Source organism: Chiloscyllium plagiosum, unplaced genomic scaffold (genome assembly GCF_037043375.1).
Source record: "Chiloscyllium plagiosum isolate Xiang-an unplaced genomic scaffold, Cpla_swu_hap1 HiC_scaffold_51, whole genome shotgun sequence".
Taxonomy (NCBI): Eukaryota; Metazoa; Chordata; class Chondrichthyes; order Orectolobiformes; family Hemiscylliidae; genus Chiloscyllium; species Chiloscyllium plagiosum.
The window spans coordinates 9056422-9076822 of record NW_028270189.1 but is presented as its reverse complement, the minus strand read 5'-3'; the positions used below and the strand labels follow the sequence as shown (position 1 = coordinate 9076822).

At 41.6% G+C, this 20401-nt stretch overlaps 1 pseudogene; it reads left to right on the top strand.

Moving 5' to 3' along the window:
* Positions 1-14284, top strand: part of LOC148134956 (uncharacterized) — a 40305-nt pseudogene extending 26021 nt beyond the window's left edge.
* Positions 14285-20401: the final 6117 nt, after the last annotated feature.

The following is a 20401-nucleotide window of genomic DNA, read 5'->3' as shown; positions in this document are numbered from 1 at the left end:
TTTTGAGTAACGCAACACACAAATATATGACTTCCCAGAAGTCGTTCGCTCCTCCCTCACACATCTCAGCAAATGGAGGGCCAAGTCCCCAGGTAAGTCACTTTTAATTCTTTATACAGGTCTAGGCATGTCAAGGAACGGGCACGTGTTGGTCTTTGGATAATATTAAGTAAATGTGCCTGTGTTTGAGCACAATGACGAGTGGAATGGAAAAAAAAACAGTGTCTTATTTCAATCAATTCAGTTCAATGAATTATTTCATTATTATTGAGTCTTCGAGTCAGAGGAAGAACGACTCTTTGTTATCCTTGTCTAGACCCGTCATGTTGTTAAACAATTCCATCAGGAGCACCTCTCAGCCTTCTTTGCTTAAAAGTAAAATCAAGTAGACCCAGACTCTCTCCTCAGTTTGAGTACACTCTTGTCTTGTTACTTCTGAAAGGTATCAGTGTAAAATTTCATCAGTGTTTGATCTGTCCACCTGAACAACCGGTTTATACCATCCTGTACCCTCACACGTTCCTCCTCATTGTGAACCACCAGCTCATCTTTCTGTCATCCACAACATTATTTATCATTCCCTCCAAACGCCATCCCTCCCATTCTCATCATCATCATTTATGAAGTTCACAACTAAGTCTTGATTTTATCCTGTTATTCAGATGTTGTTCACAGGGAAATCATTGAGAATTCCATTCTCTTGTTTTTCCTATTTTGGTGAATTTAAAGGGTGATGCAGTTGAGTTCTTTTTCACGAGGAAGCCAAAAATGTTATTTTGGATATGGAGCTGAATTCTACTTTTATACTATGCTCCTCAGTAAGTTTTATTAATTAAGCTTGTACGTAATTAGTAATGGATTAGGATTAAATGGCTTTCTCTGCAACAATTTGGGTTCCACGTGGACCGTGATACTGTTCTTTGTAGCATTTCCTGCAATAGTCAGAGCTGAAGGAAGTTTCCGCTTCTACAGTAGAGACAGATGCACAATTTTGTTTGAAAGAGTTGGAGTGATGAGGATAAAAATTCAACTAATTTATATATCTCGACTTATTGCAGAAGATAAAGTCATATCGTCAAGTCTACCTTGAACTGGAAACAAATTACTTCATGTTGTAAAAACATTTTCAAAAAAATGTTCTTAGAGCAGCATGGATCTTATAGCTGCTCCTGGGATTGCAGGCAGAAAAATATTTAATGTAGTCTTTTTGCAGTTGATATTATCGTTCATTAATTTAACATAATTATTTCTATTTTGTTTTATTAACATTCAAAAACAAACAAAACAGCAAAAAAACTCACGATTTTCTTTTAAACGAACCTTTTTTTAAAAAGAGGTTTTTCAAAGGGTGGTTTACAAAAAAAAAAGTCTTTTTATGTTTTAAAATGTTTATTTTTTCACAACGCAGACTTTTTTTTTTGTTTTGTAAAATTAATTAATTAAAATAAGGAGGTGCACCTTCCTTCCGGAGAACCCTACACATTTTTAGCTCTGGAGAAGACTACTTTCTTCTCAGACTTTATTGAAGAGGAATATGTTCATTAATTTATTTTGCTAAATGGTTGATTTCGTTTAAGTTTTCTATGCCTGATACGTATATGTATATATTTTTTCGATTTTAAGATTATTGTCTGCAGCTAACAGAAAGTGTCATAGAAATTCTGCTTTTCGGCATAATATTATTAAGGTCACATATAAGGCACAGAGTGGATGGCTGGAAGATTAAGAAACAAAATATTGTCCAGCATATCAGTCATATAGATGTGTGTCTCTCTGGAAAGATAAGAAAATAGCTCAAATGTCTCCGGTGGCTATTTCTCGAACAAAATGTTTTTCAGCTTTTCGAACAGCTGAAGGATTTTGTACTTCTAAGGAAAATGGAAGAACAATAAATTATTGGACACTTGGAATAATTCTTATGTTCAGCAGCGTTTGAGAAGATTTAGTAGAATTATTGCGTCAGTGGACTTTTCTATCAGGCGCATTAACAGAAGATTCTGTGGCAGTGATCGTTAATTGAGGAGGGTTTGTTGCTTTCGCTGTGCTAAGATTAATAACGTCTCGAAACATTTTAAGCACGTTGTTAAAGGTGAGATTGAGGAGAGAAACATCATTGTAGTTCAAAGTTTGTGCGAAGATTTGTAGCTCGGGTGCTTGTTGTTGTGGTTCTGTTCGCCGAGCTGGAAGTTTTTGTTGCAAACGTTTCGTCCCGTGTCTAGGCGATATCATCAGTGCTTGGGAGCCGCCTGCGAAGCGCTTCTTTGATGTTTCCTCCAGTGTTTATAGTGGTCTGTCCCTGCCGCATCCGATTGTCAGTTTCAGCTGTCCGCTGTAGCGGTTGGTATATTGGGTCCAGGTCGATGTGTTTGTTGATGGAGTTTGTGGATGAATGCCATGCCTCTAGGAATTCCTTGGCTGTTCTCTGTCTGGCTTGCCCAATGATATTAGTGTTGTCCCAGTCGAATTCATGTTGCTTGTTGTCTGCGTGTGTGGTTACCAAGGATAGCTGGTCGTGTCGTTTCGTGGCAAGTTGATGTTCATGTATGCGGATTGCTAGCTGTCTTCCTGTTTGTCCTATATAGTGTTTAGTGCAGTCCTTGCATGGGATTTTGTACAATATATTCGACTTGCTCATGTTGGGTATCGGATCCTTCGTTCTGGTGAGTTGTTGTCTGAGCGTGGCTGTTGGTTTATGTGCCGTTATGAGTCCTAGGGGTCGCAGTAGTCTGGCTGTCAGTTCCGAGATACTCCTGATGTATGGTACTGTGGCTAGTCCTTTTGGTTGTGGTATGTCCTCGTTCGTGGTTTTTTCTGTTAGGCATCTGTTGATGAAATTGCGAGGGTATCCGTTTTTGACGAATACCTTGTATAGGTGTTCGTCTTTTTCTTTTTGCAGTTCTGGTGTACTGTAGTGTGTTGTGGCCCTTTTGAATAGTGTCCTGATGCAGCTTCGTTTGTGGGTGTTGAGGTGGTTACTTTCATAGTTTAGGACTTGGTCTGTGTGTGTGGCTTTCCTGTATACCCTTGTAGTGAATTCTGCGTTCATTGTTCTCTGTACCATCACGTCTAGGAATGGGAGTTGGCTATCCATTTCTTCTTCTCTCGTGAATCGGATTCCTGTGAGTGTGGCGTTGATGATCCGGTGTGTTTTTTTTCTTTTTCCGTATTGTTAATGATTACAAACATGTCATCGACATATCTCACCCAGAGTTTGGGTTGAACTTGTGGTAGGACTGTTTGTTCTAACCTTTGCATAACTGCCTCTGCTATGAGTCCCGAGATTGGTGATCCCATGGGTGTTCCGTTGATTTGTTCGTATATCTGGTTGTTGAATATGTTGAATAGAAAAAAACACACGGGATTATAAACGCCACACTCACAGGAATCCGATTCACGAGAGAAGAAGAAAAGGATAGCCAACTCCCATTCCTAGACGTGATGGTACAGAGAACACCGAACAGAGAATTCACTACAAGGGTATACAGGAAAGCCACACTCAGAGACCAAGTCCTAAACCATGAAAGTAACCACCCCAACACACACAAACGAAGCTGCATCAGGACACTATTCAAAAGGGCCACAGCACACTGCAGTACACTAGAACTACAAAAAAAAGAAGAGGAACATTTATACAAGGTATTCGCCAAAAACGGATACCCGCGCAACTTCATCAACAGATGCCGAAGAGAAAGACCACAGAACGAGGACATACCACAACCAAAAGGACTAACCACAGTACCATACATCAGGAGCATCTCGGAACTGACAGCCAGACTACTGTGACCGCTAGGATTCATAACGGCACACAAACCAACAGCCATGCTCAGACAACAACTCACCAGAACGAAGGACCCGATACCCAACATGAGCAAAACGAATATATTGTACAAAGTCCCATGCAAGGACTGCACTAAACACTATATAGGACAAACAGGAAGACAGCTAGCAATCCGCATACATGAACATGAAGGAGCCACGAAACGACACGACCAGCTATCCTTGGTAGCCACACACGCAGACCACAAGCAACATGAATTAGACTGGGACAACACTATTATCTTAGGGCAAGCCAGACAGAGAACAGCCAGGGAATTCCTAGAGGCATGGCATTCATCCACAAACTCCATCAACAAACACATCGACCTGGACCCAATATACCAACCACTACAGCGGACAGCTGAAACTGACAACCGGAAGCGGCAGGGACAGACCACTATAAACACCGGAGGAAACATGAAAGAAGCGCTTCGCAGAAGGCTCCCAAGCACTGATGATGTCGTCTCGCCAGGGGACGAAACGTTTGCAACAAAAACTTCCAGCTCGGCGAACAGAACCACAGCATCATTGTAGTTATTGATAGGAATGATATTTTTAGGGAAAGGTTAAAGCAGTATAGAGTGAACTTAAGAGGTGGGGTAGAGTATTAATAATAAAACCTTTAAAATAATACTTTCTGGTTTCCTCCCAATGCCATACCCAACTGGGAAGGAACAAAAGGTTAACGGAGAAAAAACCAATCGCTGAACAGCTACAGTGTTGTTGACAGATTTCGATTTTTGGGAAATTGGAATGTATTTTTAGAATAGAAATGATGACCTGTTCAGAAAGGAATGGTCGAATCTAAACTGGAAAGCAGCCAATATCTTAGCAGGGAGATTTGCTCCTTCTATGGAGGGAGTCTTTATGTTGATAGAGTTGACAAGGGGGATATTCCACGTAGAATTAAAAATGGAAGGATGGATGGAGAAGTTTATGAATCTGAGAAGAGCACATCAATTAGAAAAGAGAAACGAGACAGTCAAAGGTATATAGTAATTCAAAAGCACGAAATTGCATTTATTTCAATGTGAGCGTCTGACAGGGGAGGCTGATGAACTCGGGGCATGTTTAAGAACATGGGATCGCTTTATCATATGTATTACAGAAAATTGGTTGAGAGATGTTCAACTCGGAAATGCAGTGCTGGGAAAGCACAGCAGGTCAGGGAGGAGCAGGACAATCAACGTTTTGAGCAAATGCCCTTGGTCAGGAATGGGCTGATGAAGGGCTCTTGCTTGAAGCGTCGATTTTCCTGCTCCTTGGATGCTGCCTGACCTGCTGTGCTTTTCCAGCACCACTCTCTCGACTCTAACTTCCAGCATCTGCAGTCCTCACTTCCGCCTGAGAAATGTTCCAGACTGACAATTCAATTTTCCAGCTATTAAGTGTCATAGAAAGGGTGGAAAATATATGCAGAGGGAAGGGGCGGTCTGCCATGTTTGATTAAGGAATAAATTACTGCTGGAACTGGGGGCGATATTTCTGAAAAATGATCCAGTTAAAATATGCAGGTAGTATTAAAAACTTTTAAAAGTCCACTTTGAACAGATTGCACTAAATGTTCTTGTGTGAAAAACCGTCCTGTGAAAATATATTGATCGAAATTAAAAATAAGAAAGGAAAAACACGTTGACTGTATTGTACCATATGCTCTCCAACAGTAAGAAAGAAATCGAGAAACAAACATGTAGGGACATCTCGGATATAGAAAAGCGTAATAATGGGGGATTTTAATTTTCTTAAAATTAATTGGGGCTACCACAGCGTTAAATGGTTTGATGGTGATGAATTTGTCAAATATGTTCACGAAACCTTTCTTCATCAATATCCGGATGATTCTAACAGAGAAGGTGCAAAACTAGGCCTTCTTTTGTGCGTTAGGCAGAGCAAGTGACTGAAGTAAACGTGAGGGAATGTATTGGGCATTGCAATCATAATTCTATTAGTTTCGTAATGGTTGTGGAAAAGAATAAGCCTTTCATTTTTTTTAATATTGGAGTACCATAAATTTTCATGGCATGGGACAAGGACTTATCAAGTTTAATTGGAGTAGACTGTGAGCAGGTAAAGAAAATGACTGACAAGTGGGAGGCATTCAACAGTGTGACGACGGGAGTTGAGAGGCATTATATTCCTGTTAAAGTGAAGGGAATATTAAGGAATAATGGACAACTACAGTTATTGAGCTTTAATTCAAGAATCAAAGAAAACCTTACTTTAGATATAGACAACTTTATTCAATTTTATCTCTTAGTCAATATAAAGAGTGTGGGGAAATATTTCGAGAGAAATCAGGAAAGCAAGAAGGGGATATGAGATAGCATGAGCAGATAAGGTTAAGGATAATCCAAAAATATTGTGCAACTACATTAACAGCAAAAGGGTAACCACAGAGAGGGTTAGGCCTCTCCAAGATCATGAAGGATATCGATGTTTTGAACCCAGGAGATGGGGAATAAAATCATCCCATTCCTGGTGCAACAAACAGCAACAAACACACACTATCATCTGCACATCACATTCATCCAGCTTGAACTCTATCTGCTATCTGTCAATCTATTCACCCATTTCATCAAGATCCATTTGCATTCTTAGAAAAACGTCTTCACTGTTCACTGTCCCACCAGTTTTGGTGTCATCCACAAACTTCCGAACCATGCCTTCGATATTCTCACGCAAATCATTTACATAAATGACAAACAATGAAAACTCAGAACCAACGTCTGTGAAACACTGCTGGGCACAAGCCTTCAGTTCGAAAGGTAACCGCCCACCCTTACTGTGCTTCCTGCCATTGCCCCAATTGAAAGTGCTGGAGAGAAATCCCACTGTTCAGGCAATATCGGAGCAGAGAAACGTGGAATTAACTTTTTTTGAGTCCAACGTAACTTGTTCAAGATAGGGTCATATAAGACTCGATATGTAAAACTCTGTTTCTCTGCCAAGATCCTGTGTCATCTGTTGCATTTCTCCATCATTTTGCATTTGCAATTCAGATTTCCACTATCTCTAATATTTTGCTTTTTCTTGATTGGTCTGGATGTTGGTTACATTTGGACAATATGCTCCATTCCTGTTCCTATCACTTGTGTCAGTGACACAAGTATTGGACTGGAGCCTGTTTCTTCTTTAAGTTCTGAAAATAAATGCGTGGATCTCACTAATGTGATTTTGATTTAAAAGGCCTTTTAGAGACAGCTACACCTAATGAAAAGTAGGAATAGTTTATTAATTATGATATTGTCAGTGTGTTTTATGACTAAACATGTCTCCTCAGTCTCTGAACATTTTCAATACGTTTCTCTGAATAATTAAAACTATCATGGTTGTCATGCAGCCCATCATCTCTGTACCAGCTCAGTATGAGCTGTGTCTTCACTCTCACTCAGCTGTAACTCACTGTAACCCAACATATTTTGTAATCTGTGTCTGTTTTTATTTCTGTATATCCCATCCCGATATAAACAATCTTAGCAACCTGCATAACCTGTGATTAAACAGTCTATATATAAAATAAAATTATGTACATCACATTTAAAATTGTCCTATCCCGTTCACATTGTCGTTCAGCATTCCATGTACCAAAGGTCATCTGTTATCTTGTTCTGCACTGCATTTCGTTCCATTTGTCAGAAACAGTGATGGCAGAATACTCGTGACTGGGGGATATTCCTGCATTCCCCTCAGGTCTCCTCAGCCACTGGCCACAGCCCTTTCTGTCTCATAGCCATTATCATATTCATTCCATCCCTTACTCATTACTTCATTCCTTTAATTGTACATTGTTATGGGCCAGGCCAGAACTACTCAAAGCATTCTTAACCACGTAGCTCAGTCCGTAATGTTGCTATTTGTTGAAGGTAAGTGTATCGTGGATATTCCAGAGTGAATTAGTTGTTCCGACTGCCGAATTTTAAACAAACAGAATGTATTTGTGGAAATAAGGTATGAATTACAACGAACCAAAAACACCGCACCTGAATAATCCATCCTATCTAAAACTGAAAGGCCACCTCGAATTAAGGATGCTGATCCAAATTACTTGCAACAATCCAATAAACAAACCCTTGAGTACAAAGAGTAAAAATTACACAAAAGAGCTTATAGTTTACGAAGTCAGAGGACTGAAGGAGCGGGAGAGGATCCAGTTTCAACAGTGACCCTGACTCATCTAACCCTCGAAATGATCTGACCTGTGCAGCTGGAGAACTGGCCACATCCTCTTGATTACACCAGTTTTCCTAAAAGGCTTGAAAGCCTTCTGACCGATGCATTATCTGTTAGGCAAAAAACAAAGGACCCCAATGAAGCATTCAATATTGAGACATGTTGGAACATTGTGTCGTCTAGAACCTCTCTGAAAAAAACTCAAGGACAACATAAACTTGTAAAGATACTACCTGTGTGACACCTCCCCCAATATCTGAATCTTAAATATCCAAGTTAGCTTCAGTTTTCAAAACTCAAAAACAATAGTAGTTCGTACTCTGCAATGCGCATGTGCCTTCATTTACTATAAACATGCAAACATGCACAATTACATTCAGATTCAGTGTGTGGTACTTCCATCTTTGAGTGCCTCCATTTGTCACTCAGGTCTCAAACAATGCATTGGAAATCATGTTTCCATGACCTGCCACGTGCGCAATTTTCGAATTGAGTGGTTGTAGCAACAGGCTCCAGCTAACAGTCACTGTGAACGGGGGTGGTACTAGGGGACTGGAGAGTGGCGAATATTGTGCCCCTGTTCAAAAAAGGGAATAGGGATAACCCCGGGAATGACAGGCCATTTAGTCTTACTTCTGTGGTCGGTAAAGTAATGGAAAGGGTACTGAGGGATAGGATTTATGAGTATCTGGAAAGACACTGCTTGATTCGGGACAGCCAGCACGGATTTGTGGAGGGTAGGTCTTGCCTTACAAGTCTGATTGAATTCTTTGAGGAGGTGACCAAGCATGTGGATGAGGGTAGAGCAGTGGATGTAGTATACATGGATTTTAGAAAGGCATTTGCTAAGGTTCCCCATGGTAGGCTTATGCAGAAAGAAATCAGGAGGCATGGGATAGAGGGAAAGTTGGCCAATTGGATAGAAAACTGGCTTACCGGTCGAAGTCAGAGACTGGTGGTAGATGGTAAATATTCAGCCTGGAGCCTAGTTACAAGTGGAGTTATGCAGGGATCAGTTCTGGGTCCTCTGCTGTTTGTACTTGTTATTAATGACTTGGAAGAGGGAGTCGAAGGGTGGGTCAGTAAATTTGCAGATGATACGAAGATTGGTGGAATTGTGGATAGTGAGGAGGGCTGTTGTCGGCTGCAAAATGACTTAGATATGATGCAGAGCCGTGCTGAGGAGTGGCAGATGGAGTTTAACCCTGCCAAGTGTGAGGTTGTCCCTTTTGGAAGGACAAATATGAATGCGGAATACAGGGTTAACGGTAGGGTTCTTAGTCAGGTGGAGGAACAGAGTGATCTTGGGGTCTATGTACATAGATCCTTGAAAGTTGCCACTCCGATGGATAGAGCTTGTAAGAAGGCTATGGTGTATTAGCGTTCATTAGCAGAGGGATTGAATTCAAGAGTCGTGAAGTGATGTTACAGCTGTACAGGACTTTGGTTAGACGACATTTGGAGTACTGTGTGCAGTTCTGGTCATCTCACTTTAGGAAAGATGTGGAAGCTTTGGAGAGGGTGCAGAGAAGATTTACCAGGATGTTGCCTGGAATGGAGAATAGGTCGTGCGAGGATAGGTTGAGAGTGCTCGGCCTTTTCTCGTTAGAACGGCGAAGGATGAGGGGTGACTTGATTGAGGTTTATAAGACGATCAGAGGAATAGATAAGAGTAGACAGTCAGAAACTTTTTTCCCGAGTACAACAGAGTGTTACAACGGGACATAAATTTAAGGTGAAAGGTGGAAGGTATAGAGGAGATGTCAGGGGTGCGTTCTTTATCCAGAGAGTGGTGGGAGCATGAAATGCGTTTCCTGTGGGAGTGGTAGAGTTAGAATCATTGGTGACCTTTAAGCGGCAATTGGATAGGTACATGGATGGGTGCTTAAGCTAGGACAAATGTTCGGCACGATATCGTGGGCCGAAGGGCCTGTTCTGTGCTGGATTGTACTGTGTTCTGTGTTCTGTGTTCACTCCTGCATTTTTGTCCGAACATTTTTCAAAAAACCTTTCATTGAGTTATGATCAGTGTAAACGGTTGTTTCCAATACATTGCTAATAATATAAACACTGAAATGTTGTCATACCAACAAATTCCTACAGTGTCTTTCTCAACTGTTGAATATTTCTGCTAATGAACATTGAACTTCTTGGAGGAATACCCAGTAGGTCTCTCTGTCTTCTCGTCATCTGCCTGCCGGAGTCCAGCACCAAACTCCACATCATTCGCACTAAAATCCACCTTGAATTGTTTTGCATGATCAAGTGTGTCTGTTGTGGTTCTGTTCGCCGAGCTGGAAGTTTTTATTGCAAACGTTTATCCCCTGGCTAGTCGACATCATCAGTGCTTGGGAGCCTCCTGCTAAGCGCTTCTTTGATGTTTCCTCCGGTGTTTATCGTGGTCTGTCCCCGCCGCTTCCGGTTGTCAGTTTCAGCTGTCCGCTGTTGTGGTTGTTACATTGGGTCCAGGTCGATGTGTTTGTTGATGGAGTTTGTGGATGAATGCCATGCCTCTAGGAATTCCCTGGCTGTTCTCTGTCTGGCTTGCCCTCTGATAGTAGTGTTGTCCCAGTCGAATTCATGTTGCTTGTTGTCTGCGTGTGTGGCTGCCAAGGATAGCTGGTCGTGTCGTTTCGTGGCTAGATGATGTACATGTATGCGGATTGTTAGCTGTCTTCCTGTTTGTCCTATATAGTGTTTAGTGCGGTCCTTGCATGGGATTTTGTACACTATATTCGACTTGCTCATGTTGGGTATCGGATCCTTCGTTCTGGTGAGTTGTTGTCTGAGCATGGCTGTTGGTTTGTGTGCCGTTATGAGTCCGAGGGGTCGCAGTATTCTGGCTGTCAGTTCCGAGATGCTCCTGATGTATGGTAGTGTGGCTAGTCCTTTTGGTTGTGGTATGTCCTCGTTGGCGTGGTCTTTTTCTTAGGCATCTGTTGATGAAGTTGTGCGGGTATCCGTTTTTGGCGAATACCTTGTATAGGTGTTCGTCTTCTTCTTTTTGCAGTTCTGGTGTACTGCAGTGTGTTGTGGCCCTTTTGAATAGGGTCCTCATGCAACTTCGTTTGTGTGTGTTAGGGTGGTTGCTTTCACAGTTTAGGACTTGGTCTGTGTGTGTGGCTTTCCAGTATACCCTTGTAGTGAATTCTCCGTTCGGTGTTCTCTGTACCATCACGTTTAGGAATGTGAGTGTGGCGTTGATGACCCGGTGTGTTTTTTTCTATTTCCGTGTTTTTAAAGATTACAAACGTGTCATCGACACATCTGACGAAGAGTTTGGGTTGAACATTTTAGTAGGACTGTTTGTTCTAACCTTTGCATATCTGCCTCTGCTATGAGCCCCGAGATTGGTGATCCCATGGGTGTTCCGTTGATTTGTTCGTATATCTGGTTGTTGAATGTGAAGTGTGTTGTGAGGCACAAGTCCAGTAGTTTAAGTATGCCTTCTTTGTTGATAATCATTAAAAAAACGGAAAAAGAAAAAACACACCGGATCATCAACGCCACACTCACAGGAATCCGATTCACGAGAGAAGAAGATAAGGATAGCCAACTCCCATTCCTAGACGTGATGGTACAGAGAACAACGAACGGGAATTCACTGCAAGGGTATACAGGCAAGCCACACACACAGACCAAGTCCTAAACCATGAAAGTAACCACCCCAACACACACAAACGAAGCTGCATCGGGAGACTATTCAAAAGGGCCACAACACACTGCAGTACACCAGAACTACAAAAAGAAGACGAACACCTATACAAGGTATTCGCCAAAAACGGATACCCGCGCAACTTCATCAACAGATGCCTAAGAGAAAGACCACAGAACGAGGACATACCACAAACAAAAGGACTAGCCACACTACCACACATCAGGAGCATCTCAGAACTGACAGCCAGACTACTGCGACCCCTAGGACTCATAACGGGACACAACCTAACAGCCACGCTCAGACAACAACTCACCAGAACGAAGGACCCGATACCCAACATGAGCAAAACGAATATATTGTACAAAATCCCATGCAAGGACTGCACTAAACACTATATAGGACAAACAGGAAGACAGCTAGCAATCCGCATACATGAACATTAACTAGCCACGAAAAAACACGACCAGCTATCCTTGGTAGCCACACACGCAGACCACAAGCAACATGAATTCGACTGGGAGAACACTACTATCATAGGGCAAGCCAGACAGAAAACAGCCAGGGAATTCCTAGAGGCATGGCATTCATCCACAAACTCCATCAACAAACACATCGACCTGGACCCAATATACCAACCACAACAGCGGACAGCTGAAACTGACAACCGGAAGCGAGAGGGACAGACCACGATAAACACCGGAGGAAACATCAAAGAAGCGCTTCGCAGGAGGCTCCCAAGCACTGATGATGTCGCCTAGCCAGGGGACGAAACGATTACAAAAAAAACCTCCAGCTCGGCGAACAGAACAACAACAAAGAGCACCCGAGCTACAAATCTTCGCACAAGTGTGTCTGATCGTGGTTATTGGTTAACACATATTTCAAATGCCTCAAATGCCTTCTGACGTCCTCTGTCCACTGAAACCTCTTGCCTTTCTTTAGCAATTCAGTGAGTGGAGCAGTCACACTGCGAAAATGAGGCACAAACATTCGATTAAATCGACTTAATCCCAGGAACTGCTCCTGTTGTCAACAGAATGCGAAATTCCCAAATTACCGTTACTTTTAAATCTCATGGCACCATTTATCTATGTCCAATAGCATGGCCAAGGAAGGTGAATTTTGGTTTGGCCAATTCACTTTTCGCTCGGTTTACCACCAAGCCTGCCTTCCGAAGTCAATCGAACATGTCTGATAGATGCTGTAGTATTCCTTCCATGAGTCACTGAAAACACAAGGTCATCGATGTAAACCACAGGTTGGATAAGCCGGCAACATATTGGTTAGTCCCTGAAATGTGGCCGGAACATTTTTCATAACAAATGCAAGTTTCTTGTCCCACATTTTCAACACAGTCGGACGACCGTGGAACTGGCTATACATTAACGTTTTTAACTGCATTGACGTTACGATAGTCCACACATAATTGTTGGGTACCATTTGGCTTTGGCACCATGAATATGGGTGATTTCCAGTCACTTTCGCGCATGTTGATTGTGTTATCTTAGGGTTTGCATTCAATCTCCTTCTGACCCTGTGCCAACTTCATAGAGGATTATGCTTGTAAAGATGTTGTTTAATCATAACAATATCTCCTATAGCTACATTATGCATAATTAGGTGAGTACTTCCAAATTAATATCTGCGTAACTCCACATGTGATAGTAATAACACTTTATGATCATTTCAATTTTTCTCATGAAGGTAAATCAATAAATCATTCAATTTTATACAATACCTCATTGTCTACTTTAATTTGAAGAATGTCCGATTCGGAATCCTCTGAAGTTGGTTCTTACTTCTGTGCAGTAATCATTAACACCTTGTCCTCTTGCTTTCCTTCCCCATGAAAGAACATTTTGAGCGTATTCACTTGAGATACGCTGTGATGTTTTTCTTTTTTCTTTCTGGAGTCCCTATCAAGTAGTTATCCTCACTCTAAACAGTTGTATTTGATAAGATCCACAAACCTTGCTTTTCACGGTTCACCTATAACGGAAAGTAACAGTAATACCTTATCCCCGATCGCAAAATTGCATTTTTGATTCCCTGTCCACTTCCTGCTTTATTGCACGGGCTTTTCAACCAGTGTAGGCAGTACTCCTACCGCTGAAACAGCTGTATTTTTTTGCAAGGATAGATTGTATTCCTGGAGCTGAGAGTTTGTTCAATTTCTCCACACCTTTCTGGACACTCTATCCTCACTTTACATCATTATACGCTTTTTGTCTCAAGATGAATTCCCTTTAGCAGTACCATTTCTGGAAATAGTCCTTCTGGAATATATATCTCATGATCTTTTAGCATCACGGACTAAGAGGATCCTGTGTCCCTTAACATTGCACCCTCTTTACATGCCCTATGTCTGTAAACATTCCTTTTGCATTTATATTTTCGAAGCAGATCTGCCACTTCATCTTTAACAAACCAGCTTTCTAGCTTCCACTGTGCTTTCTGTTACCACTCCAACAAAACTTCCAAGCCTGGCTTGTTTTCCTGCATCAATATCTGTTTTCAGAACCCACCAGCACAGCGATTTCATTACACCTAATTTATTGCAATAAAAACACTGGACATTTTCAACTTATTTGTTTATTTCCTTTTTAGCCTGTGCGAAGTCATCCTTATGACCTTCTTTGAGATCTACCTTTCTCTCCCACGTGAGGATTTCTCTTTGCCCCAGTTTCTATCCCTCATGGACTGAAATTGATTCTCGATGCCAAACCATGTTTTATGGACCAATTCATTATCATCAGCCACTTAAGCTGCCGGCCTTGCCCTTTTAACTCTCTGCTCTTCCAAATGTGTTTGCACTATGTAAGGAAGTGAATCTTTGAACTCCTCCAAAGTATTGTCTCTGTCAGAGCATTGTGAAGCTCTATTCCAGGTATCATAGTTCCTTTGTTTGATCCTTTCGAACTCATTATATGTTTGACCAGGATCCTTCCTTATATTCCTGAAACGTTGTCTGTCAAATTCTGCAACAAGCTCATATTCAATTTCATTACTTCTTCACACACCCTAGATCCTTCATCTGATAGTGTTGTGTTGCAAATACTTGCCGAAATCAACCTACAAGTTTTGTTTGGATCAACAAAACCCACATGGTCACTGGCTATTGCAATTGTTTCGCCACTTTTGCAAATAAAATGGAAAAGGTTTCCATATCCTACTCATCAAATTTAGGCAAGGAGTGAATATGTTTCTCACCAGGCTTTTGACTACCATGGTTGTGCTCATCCTCACTCTTTTCTTCTCTAAGCTCACCTTCAGCCTTCATCTCCATCCTTTTAAGCTGACTTTCTATCCTAAGTGTCTTTCTCGAAGCACAAACCCTCTGTATTTTTCTTTCTCTCCTGCTAAGGACATTCATTGTTTTTGCTTTCCTCTGCTAAAGCTATTCATTCTCTTTCTTTCTCTTCTGGTTTTAGCCGTAAGTCAAACTGCTTCATTTCCACTTTTACCTCAAGCTGCGTCATTTGCAATTGAAGTTTGGTCATCTCTACAGATCCTGATGGAGTTTCCAGTAAATTGGAATGCAGAGATACTGCTGCAATCATCTCATCTTTCCTCACGTTAGGAGGTAGCTTCAACGCAAGCTTGCCCACTAATTCCCGCAGCTTGGACTTATGTGCATTCTGTTAAAAAACCCAAGGTCACTTCTTCCACCTCCAAAACATCCTTGGTTCCTGCAAGAGCCATTGCTATCTAAAGTTCTTTATTCCCATCAAATCAACACACGAAATAGGAGACACTAATACTTGCTACTCGCTACCTAAATCCTGCAACTGGCCCCCATTCTGTTATAGAACAGGCCCGACCCCACAGAACTAACCCAGACCGTAACTTTGTTATTTCTTAAAAGTTAGTGGAGAGTGGATCTTCCTTGAGTGAATTAGCTGGTCAGACTGCAGAGTTTTAAACAAATAGCATTTATTTACCAAATTACCGAATGAAACACAAGAAAGCAAAACTAGAATACCTGAATAACTAATCCTATATAAACCCGACAGGCTATCCAGACTTTAAGATCCTGTTCCAAAATACTAGCAACAATCCCAATAAACAAACCCCTTATCACCAAGCGTAAAACTGACAGAAAGGCTTTAAGGTTATAAGGTCAGAAGGACAGAAGGAGGAGGAGAGCGTCCAGTTCCAACAGTGACCCTGACTTTACTAACCCCAGAACTGGTCAGACCTGTCCGGTTAGAGAGCTGGCCACGTCCTCTTGATTATACAAGTTTCTTATGAAATACTAGAAAGGCTTCTGACTGAGGCATTACCTGTTAGAAAGAAACAATAGGATCCCAATGAAACTTTCAATGTTCAGACATATTGGAATCTTGGTTCATTTCATCTCACTTCTTCAAAATAAAGACAACATAACCTTGTAAAAGGACCGGTTTTGTGACAACATGCCACATATGGCTTTGGTCTGAATTCAAGAAATGTAAGTCTTCTTGCTTTGAAGCCAATTAAGTGGATTCGAATGTTTGTGAGTTTATATAAAACAAAGCTGAATAGCATTATGTGTTGAAGGTTCAACATTATTTTATTAGAGCAACGAGAAGAATGTCCAGACAGATCCACACTTCCTGTATATGGTCAGGTCAAATATTCCAACTGAGAATCTATTGGCTGGTCTCTGATCTAGTTGAGGGGAGTTCAGAAGTTTAACTACATCTAGATTGCGTATTTTGTGGGTGGCTGTGTTGGGAGGGCTGTGTTCAGATGGTTACAGCATTGAAAATGGACAACACAGCAGAAACATCTAGCCTGTAATAAGGAAACATCCATCATTCTCCCTCATAACTAACTTTACGAGAGCAATTGGTAATGGGAGATGTGATTAATAGTCAGTGATGTCAACATTCAATCAAGTCCAATTGTTATTTGTACCATACTGCAAGGCGTTAACTGGATCTCTTTGTTCAGTGACTGTGATTGATGTCAGTCTCAATGAATCCTAATGATGTCGCTGGATGATTTCCCTCTTCTATTAGTAAGGGGCTTGTTGCAATGACTTATCCCATTGTTGCAGCAGATGCATCACCTGCAAAACTAACAGTAATCAACAGTTGCAGAGACGGAGAGAGGAGAGGTCAGAATCTGAAAGTAGACTGGAACGTTCCAACAATGGATCAGAACCTGAGAACAGTAGACTGGAATGCTGCACCAATGGCTCAGAATCTGAGAACCCTAGGATGGAATGCTACAACAATGGACAGGAGTTTATCCTTGGGTCTTTACTATGTTTCCAGGTATTGGAAAATATTTTCACTGCGGATACGCGGTGTACTGCTGATTATTCAGGCTGGTTACTATCCCATGCTTGCTATTGCTGGTGTTCCTGGTAAGTCTCCCCATCTCTATCTGTTTATTAATCCCATAAGCTATGGTGAACTTCAGTGCTATATCTGTTGACTATATTTGGCAAAGTTGGAAACTGCTGTCTTCAGTTTCAAATGCAAATCCATTCATTACCACAATTTCAAAACCGCCCACACCCCGACCTCACACACATCTGAGGACAAGACTGCTCACAAACCGAAAGTACCTATTTGCCCTGCATTGATTTATGTCTTCACATTCTCTCCATCAACAAACAGATTCACTATCAGCTTCATGGTATCCCCATTCCACAGCTTGGCGTTTGTTCCGTTGCTAAATACACCATTATACATGCCTTGGATAAATTCAGACTTCATGGTCCCTGCTCTCTTCTAATCACTCTCTTCATTACAATGTTTCCATCATGACCTTGTTCTTGTCTCTAAAGTAAATTCATGTCAGGGACACTGTGTCAGAATACTAATGTTGCTGGCCACATCATTCAGTGGTCCAGGTTATACACTAAAGACATTGATTCAAATCCTATCTCAGATGATGAGAGAACTTAAACTCAGATGGCAGGAACTGGAAATAAAAGTGAAATTCACTAATATAACCCCACTAGCATTTTGTCGATAAGTTAATCTATTTCACTGATGTCCTTTGGTAAAGAGATCTAACATTATTACCTGGTCTAGATAAAGACGACATCAGGTCCAAAACAATGTGCTTGACTCTATACTGCCTTAAGGAATGGCCTCACAGTAAAGACTTTTAGTGAGGTCAACTGTGCCCTGAACAGCGATGAAGACAACCTATCCAATGACAACACAAAACGTTGTGGGTGGGGGTGGGGAATGATGCGAGAGATCAGGAGAATGATGAAGTGCCAGAGAAACCGAGCAGATTTAGTAGCCTCGGATCGAGAGAAACATAGAATTGACATTTCGAATCGAATGATCATCCATCAGAACTGCACACAACTGGGAAATAGTGGGAATGATGTTGGTGACAGGGATGTCTGTTGTAAATGGGAGAAGGAGGGAGTTGAACAGATAGAGAAACAGAGAGATAGAGAGAAAGAAGCAAATTGAGGAATTGTTGCTGACCAGCTGGAATGGAAATAAAAATCAAGATTAATCTTATTTATTTTTTCCTGTTGCCATATTAACGAAAATCCTGTCTATGTATGGTATACATCAAAGTCACGGTTTGAATTGAGTTATGTCCCGTTGTCTCCCTATCCTTAGAGTAATCATCTTTTTAAAAAATCAATAATGGGATGTTGGGACAGCATGTAATTCCGTTTCCACATTGTCTTTGAGAAGCTGTTGGTGAGCTGCCTTCCTGACCAATGCAGTCTGTGGGCTGTAAGCGTTAAATACTTAGTTCCGTCTGGTTTAATTTCTTTGAGACTTTATAGTGAGTGATTTAACTGAGTTGTTGAGTTTGGACATTTCAAATGGCAGCCGAGAGTAAACAACATTGCTATGGGTCGAGACTCACATGTAAGCCCAATCAGGCGAAGGTGATACATTTCATTCCTTGAAGGGCATCAGTCTGCCAGGTAGGTTTTCCTGACAATCGTTTCATTGTTTCTTAATTCGTGATATTTGATTGACCTCAAATTCCAATATTTGCTGCGGTGGGAATTGAATCGGTGCTCTGGATCATTACCTGGGTCGCTTCATTAATAATACGGAGAAAATACAGCTAGACCATCGCCTCCTCAACACTCTCCAAACATCTCCAATGGCAGTAGTGATATTGCTGTTGGCGTGGCTGTGGTGAAGTATTGCGATTTGAAAGGCAAGGTAATGATTTGGCAAAACATACCATCCTTCTCATTTTGTATTTAAGAGCAGGTGAGATGATGGGAAGTGCTCTTGGTGAAAAGGAGCTGAATGCCTTTGGACATGAGTCACTGACAGAATTCAGACAGAGAAGCAAGTAATCAGCACAGTAACTTGTATAATGTCCTTCACTGAAAAATATGATTCAAATATAGGCGTGAAGACACCTCCCTGCAGTTGTAGACAGATATTGAGACAGCATGTGGGGCACTGTGAAAAGATTTTCTCTACATTGTAAAGAATGATCTCATTGTCACAGTGAGATCGTGTAAAGGAGTTTGACCAGACTAATCCCTGCAGTGATGGTGCCATGAGGAGAGTCTAAAGGAAATGAGTATTTTATCTGTAATGCTGCAAAGGATTAAAAAGTGATTGCAATAAAACTTGAGCGTCTTGAACCAGGACTCATTATTCCCATAACAAACAATGATAGCGTGAAATACAACGTGTTTTCCTACAGTATATGTTTTCATATGTGTGCAGATACGTTGATAGGAAAGGTTTAGCAGGATATGGGTCAAATGCAGGGAAATGGAGTTAACGTGAGTGGACATTTTGGTTGGCATAGTCCAATTTGGGCTAAAGGGCCTGACTCCCTGCTGTTAATCTCTATGACTCTCTGATCGTTTATACTCTCTGTGGAAACCCAATGTTGGTTGTGAGAACGCTGCAGATTCTGAATGAACTGTCACCATCTCAACGTACAGTTGGAGTGAGACTCTGCACTAAGCATCATGTTGTTCACAAACATGTCAGCAGCTATACTCTTATAGAGTTGGCCATTCCAAAAAGTTTCTAATCTCCATGCAGAAGACGAGTCTATCTTCTCAGAGATGGCAGCTGCCTCCTTACGACTTGCGACAAGCCATCTGATGTGCCCCTCTCCATCAGCAAACCACATTAATGTAACACATGTGTAGCATTAGCAATGGAGCCAGGAGGAACAACTTGGGCCAGTCTGTCTGTGCAGTCTCGGCTTCATTGGTTTGTCGTGTTGCAGCATCAATGACATCCTCCTATTTCAGTGTAACAGTATAGAAAGAGGTGCTCATTCAGCATCTCAAGCTGGTTTCATTGGAGGGGCTGAATGGTTTATTTTCGTGTGTCAACCGCTTGATGGGATTCATGTACCCCTGTTTATCCCAGGGAAGGGGTTCATTATTCATCATGGTAGCTGCTACCCAGCTTGTTGTGCAGACTAGACTCCTTACCGTGCTGTGTAATAATAGACAAACAGGAGGCTGGAGAACGGAACAAGCTAGCCAGCATCAGGAGGTGAAGAAGTCAATATTTCCGGTATAACCGTTCTTCGGGATTTGGGGTGGCGGTAGGGGGAGCTGCAGATAAAGAGAGAAGGAAATGGTCGGGGATGAGGAGAGCAGGAGAAGGGGAATTGAACTGGGTGGTGACTGGGAGCTTACGTCGGTCCCTTTTGGCCCGGCTGTGATGGTTGGAAAAATGTGCCATTAGTTTATGTTTGGTCTTCCCAGTGTAGAGAAGACCACATCGGAAGCACCTGATGCAGTACACTAGGTTGGAACGGAGGCAGGTGAATCTCTGTTTCACCTGGAAG